Source organism: Puma concolor, chromosome F2, assembly GCF_028749965.1.
Source record: "Puma concolor isolate L17-30 chromosome F2, mPumCon1.1.hap2, whole genome shotgun sequence".
Classification (NCBI taxonomy): Eukaryota; Metazoa; Chordata; class Mammalia; order Carnivora; family Felidae; genus Puma; species Puma concolor.
Window position 1 is genome coordinate 72,412,639 of NC_141684.1, and position 6,706 is coordinate 72,419,344.

The following is a 6,706-nucleotide window of genomic DNA, read 5'->3' on the forward strand; positions in this document are numbered from 1 at the left end:
CTGCCTTCCACTGACCGGACCCGACCGAGGCAAGAACCCCACAACTGGCTGTCGTTGAACAACATTATTCAAATGCCTACTGTTGAGTAGGACGGCAGGAATCTAAACAGGTTTTCGAGGGAAATGGCCAACTGAGAGGATTTATACGCAGGGGAGGCTTCAGGCTGGTGAACTTCCCCAGGGCAGACCTTGCCTGACTCACCCGCTAAGCTCTCCAACCCCTACGGCTGGACGGTCTGTGTGAAGGCTGCAGCTACAGGCCTCAGGGCGCACACTTCCATTCCTTAGGGAGCGGCTTTTCCCGCAATGGGACACCTCATCCGCATTTTCCACGGGAGGCCCTACACCTTCCAGTTCCCTTCCTTCGGGGCGGAGGCCAAGACCAGGCCTGTGGTGTTCTTGCTCTTGCTGCATTTGAAAGCAAGGGTTCCACTTCCTGCAGCTGTGCAGTGAAACTTCTGGCTGACTCGTTACACATTTTACTTTGTTGGCTTTAAAGCATCGTTTCCTTATACGTGAGGCCGCTGTTTCTTTTTTTTTAAGTTTATTGATTTATTTTGAGAGAGACAGAGTGAGCAAGCATGAGTAGGGGAGGAGCGGGGCGGGGGGGAGAGAGAGAGACAGAGAGAGAGAGAGAGACAGAGAGAGAGAATCCCAAGCAGGCTCTGCACAGTCAGCACGGAGCCTGACACAGGGCTTGAACTCACAAACGGTGAGATGACGACCTGAGACAGAATCAAGAGCTGGACACTTAACAGGCTGAGTCAGGCAGGTGCTCCTTTCTCTCTTTTTTAAAAAAGTTTTTATTTATTTGAGAGCGAGAACGAGGGAGGGGCAGAGAGAGACAGGAAGAGAGAGAATCCCAAGCAGGGGTTGTCGGTGCAGAGCCCAATGAGGGGCTCGAATCACTGCACGATGGTGACCTGAGCTGAAATCAAGAGTCAGACACGTAGCCGACTGAGCCACCGGGCGCCCCATATTTCTCTTTTTGATAAGGACTCTACTTTGGTTTGGTTCACTCTTGACGGGTCAACAAAACTTGGTGGTTCAGAGCTTGGCTCTGGATCTCCACTTGCTGGCCTTAGGTTCTGGGTCTCACATTTCCCAGCCGTGCAACCTTGGGCAATCTGCTTCACCTCTCTGTGTATCTGCTCACTCAAACAAAAATTGGACGGCAATAACTGTTACTGTGCACCAGTGAACACGTGTCCCTTACTTATAAGGGGTAGAACAGGTTAGCTGTTTCAGGATGCCAACAATCAGGAAATACATGGAGGACAGTCCCACGAGGTGCTGGGGCATGAGGAAATTAACATTGTGCAAAAGAGCACCGGGCTGTGAGTGGGCATTCTGTCCACCTCACCTACAACATCACAGCATCACGTGGCACAAACATAAAGCAGTCATTTTTAAAAATCAAAACCATGTCTTGAGCTGGGACTGTTTTCTCTCATTTAAAGTTTTGGGAATTTGCCATAAGGTGTGAAATAACCCACTGGTATATACTGGATTCTTAGAGAGTGGTCCATGACTCAGACTCCTCAAAGGAAGTAAGACTGCTCCACGCAAAGCCTTTAGAAGTCATTTGCAGTCAGAGAATGGGGATAAATTTGAATCGCTCCGTGAAAAGAGAAATTGCCTATTTAATAGGTGAGTTGAGGGCACTGTGGAATCATTTATGCAATTTTGGAAGAAGCGCCGTTGTAAAATAAATGAGGTATCGTGGACAAGTCAGTTTTGTTAGTCAAAGGAAACCGTGATCTAAATTTCAGCAACCCATATAGAGGAGATGAATATGGATGCGGCAGGGACGCACAGATATTCACAATGATCTCATCTCGTAGACGTTATCAGGAGCAAATACTTTCTAGTAGGCTATGGAACATGTATGTGTGGCATGTTTGGATTATACGGCTTCTGTGCTTTGGAATTAAAACCCAGAAGGGGATGTATACCCATGGACAGAAACCCACATACAAGAAAACTTTCATGAGAGGCTTGGCTATATCTGCTCCCTGACTTCTTTCCTTCCTCCTGCTTCCTCAAGTCTATCCCCGCTTCCTTGACCTCCTGCCTGCTGCTTTGCCCGACTGACCAATCCTTCTCTCGGCTGACTGGCTTGCTCCATCCACATGCTTAAGCACAGGACATGCAGGTGCTACAGGCTATTGGTTGGAGCCACAAGTACACTGGTGATGAGAACGTGAAGTCCACATAATTTTCCCACAAGCACAAGAGTGGACATGGAGAAAAAAAAATCTAAGAATGAGTGTATTATATTGGGAAAAAAAAACACACAGAAGATCCTGTCTCTTGGACCACCGGCATTGGCACCATCCAGGAGTGTGTTAGAAATGCAGGGTATAAAAAAAAAAAAAAAGAAATGCTGAATATCAGACCCCAAACTGGACCTACTAAATCTGAATGCTTTGTTTTGCTTTTTTTTTTTTAATATTTTTATTTTTTTAGAGAGGGAGAGCTAGCAGGGGAGGGGCAGAGAGAGAGGGAGACACAGAATCCAATGCAGGCTCCAGGCTCCGAGCTGTCAGCACAGAGCCTGACGTGGGGCCTGAACCCACAGACCGTGAGATCATGACCCGAGCTGAAGTCGGGTGCTTAACGGACTGAGCCACCAGGGCTCCTCATGAATGTGCTTTTCTAGTAAGATTGCTAGGGAGCTGTATGTACATTAAAAGTTTCCAAAGCACTTCCCGGGAAACAGATTAGATTAAAACTCAAGTTCTTATAGCAGCACAGCACAGCGTAGCAGTAAAAGCATGGAACCTGATGCTAGAATGCCTAGGTTCACCACCTACAATACGAATCACACAACTTTCTTCACCTCTCAGAGACTCACTTTTCTCATCTATAAAATCAGAATGATAATAGTACTACCTCATTGGGTTGTAATTGAATTAATAATTGCAGAATGCTTAGAACAGTGACTGTTCTATGAAGTGCCATTGGATAAGTAACCCGTTTCTGAAGCCCAGTGTAACATAGGCAAAACGTTCTAGAACTTCTTTATAAACTTTATGGAGTGATAATCAAGGCCTACTTGACTCATTTCTCCACATTCTCACCCACTGCTTCCTTACTTCCTCTTTCGGGCTGCCTCTGAGCTGGGCATATATATCAACTCTGTGCTTATTACTCTGTAATGTAATAATTTATCACTCTGCCTTCCACACCATACTATGAGCCCTTGGGAACAAGGACTGTATCCTAGTCTTTTTGGTATTGCTTCAGAGTCTGGCATCTGATAGTAGGCACTCGATAAATGCTTTTATTTTTTATTTTGATTTTTTTTATATTAAATACAATTTATTGTCAAATTGGTTTCCATACAACACCTGGTGCTCATCCCAACAGGTGCCCTCCTCCATACCCATCACCCATCTTTCCCTTCTCTCGATAAATGCTTTTAAAATGAATGAACAGATGTTTGATTCATCATTAGTTCTTAATTTTTCTCAAGGCTTAGACATCTCTTTGTTTTTCTCATGCATTTTTCTCTTAATATTATTTAACACCATCAATTTATATTCATGGGGAACCTATTGTATATAGCTGTACGTATGTTTTCATTCACTAAGTACATTTCATATTATTCATATTAGGTTTGAAAGTCGTGCCTGATAGTCCTGATAATGCAAAACCAAACAGATTTCTCTAACATAATTATTCCAGGGAGAGTTTCTGCTCTAAGTGAGTCTGGCCTTGTATCCTTCACTAACAGCAGGATGTGACTTCTTCCAGTTTTAGCTCCCTTGCACACACATTACGACGTGTGTTATGCCCTGGCCATTCGGACCTAATTAAGGCATACGTTCCTATCTTTAAAGACTCAGCAAAAAACTAGCAAACCAAATCCAGCAGCAACACACAAAAAGGATTATATACCATGAGAAAGCAGGATTTGTTGCAGGAGCGCAAGGTTGGTTTAACGTCAGAAAATCAATTCAATTAGTAATATGTTATAGTGAGAGAATAAAAAACAGAAAGTACACAATCATCTGAAGAGACCCAGAAAGACAATTGACAAAATCTACCACCTTTTCGTGACAGACACTCAGCAAGCTAGGAATGGAAGGGAATTTCCTCCCACTGATACAGAAAATCTGTGAAAAACTGTCAACGAGGTGACTGAATGGTCAAAGACTGAGTGCTTTCCCCTTAAGGCTGGGGACAAGAGAAGGATGTCGCTCTCACCGCTTGTATTCAACATTCTGCTGGAGGTTCTTCAGGCAAAGGCAGTGGGAATGACTGCTAATAGAGTTCTTTCTGAGAGGATAGAAATGTTCTCCACTTAGATTATGGTGACGTTGCACAACTCTGTAAGTATACTAAAAACCACTGAATGGTACAGTTTAAACAAGTATGTTTTTATGTTACATAAATTCTATTTCAACGTAGCTGTTAAAAAGCCATTATAGGGGCGCCTGGGTGGCGCAGTCGGTTAAGCGTCCGACTTCAGCCAGGTCACGATCTCGCGGTCCGTGAGTTCGAGCCCCGCGTCAGGCTCTGGGCTGATGGCTCAGAGCCTGGAGCCTGTTTCCGATTCTGTGTCTCCCTCTCTCTCTGCCCCTCCCCCATTCATGCTCTGTCTCTCTCTGTCCCAAAAATAAATAAACGCTGAAAAAAAAAATTAAAAAAAAAAAGCCATTATAATACAGGGATGCCTGGTTGGCTCAGTCAGTAGAGTGTGTGACTCTCATTCTTGGGGTTGTGAGTTCGAGCCCTACGTTGGGTGTACAGATTACTTAAAAATAAAATCTTAGAGGCGCCTAGGTGGCTCAGCTGGGTGAGCGTCAGACTCTTGATTTCAGTTCAGGTCATGATCTCATGGTTTGTGGGCTCTGAGCGGATGGTGTGGAGCCTGCTTGGGATTCTCTCTCTCTCTTCTCTCTCTGCCCCACTCCTGCATGCACATTTATTCTCTCTCTCTCTCTCTCTCTCAAAATAAGTAAATAAAAAACTTTTAAAAATCTCAAGAAAAAGTCATTATAGTACAAAATGACAAGTGACAAATGTTGTAATAACCCCTAGGCTTTTCCTAAGCACTGAGGGCATACCGGGCAGCATACTAAACTCTTTAAATATATTATGTCCGTAATCACATATAAGGTAAATGTTGCTATTAGCTCAATTTCACGGCTTTTGGCAGATGGGGAAACTGAGGCTTAGAAAGCTTCAGTAATCTCTCAAGGTTACACAACTAACAAGGGGTGAAGCTCGAATTCAGTCTTAAATACTACGAGGCTACAATGTATATACAGCACGAGCAAAGGGGAAGGATCTTCCAAATTCTGTTACTGAACACACGCTTTGAATATTAAGTATTTATGCCATTATAATTCTGTGGACTTATACAGGCCACTTCCTTTGGTATGAGGTTGGGGACTGGACTTGGACCAGGGCGCTCATCTGAGGCATAAGACGTTGAAGGGGGCTGAGCTGAAAGGCAGATTCCGGCACGGTAAGACCACACAACCTTTCATTCAGCCTACGGCAATGATAGCGTCCTATCCAAAAACTCTTCAGCACACACATGCCTAACAGTAAGACCATTCTCTTCCTTCAACTCCTGGGAAAACAACAGGAAACCGCAGACTTGCAGCATCCCACTGTGGCTCTTAGGACACAACCCAGCTCATGGAAAGTGAACATTCAAGAAGAAGGGGCGGGACAAGAGCAGGTGAAAAGGGGCGGTGGCAGATTTTCCCTCCTGCTGCTGTTATGCCCAGAATTCGTGATCCCCAAAGACTACTAGGGAGCCGAGTCCGATGCAAAAGCAAAAGAGCCTTTATTCGAGCTAGCTCGAGCTCAATCCCCTGCCTGCACCGACGCAGCGGTGAGATACCAGGAAGAGAGAGCGAGTTTCAAAAGCACAAAGGTTTTATAGGGGTCTAGGGGCAGTTGATGAGGTAATGGATGTGGCCTCAGCCGATTGGCTGGGGAAGGGTCGTGGCCTCGGCCGATTGGCTGGGGAAGGGTCGGAGTCCTGTTATGCAGGTTGCTGGGTGTGTTTTGATCAGGAAGTTTGAACAGGTGAGCGGGAGGTTACTCAAGGGGAGGAGACGCGGTCTGAGGTTTCTGCGATTTTCCCGGGAAAGGGGTCATGTCGGGGACATAGTCACTCAAGGTGGAGGACACAGAACAAGATGGAGTCGGCCGGCATAGGCTCGCCCTTTCACTGCTAAAACAATGGGCAGACTCAGTGAGCTGTGAAGCACGGGGACCTTCTCCTCTGTGGAGGTAAAAAGAAAGTTTTACCCTCCCTCATTCTCTCTGGCCTCCCTTTTGCGACCTGTCTTTACTTTCAGGGTGTTTGGATGTTTCTTTTGATGCGTTTAGAAGTATTGAATCAGAAGGTGAAAATAGGGCAGGGAGAGAAATGTGAGTTTGCTGGGCTCATCACCACTGTCACGTGTTGCCTGGGAAGTGACCTGCAAGGGAAGTAGGGACCTGCCACTGGTCTCCCTCCTGGGCCCTGAATCCATTTTTCTTTTCTTTTTTTTTAATTACAAAAGTAAGACATCTTGTTTTTATACATTTCACCTCAATTTCACCTCCCTGTCAATTTCAGAGCAATTGCCCTATAGTTTTACTCTGGGAAAAAGCCCAAGTAAACTTCAGGCACTAGAAAATAGCTAGCAGGAGACCTTCAGAAGAGAAAACAAAATAAGCTCAGAATACTTAAAAA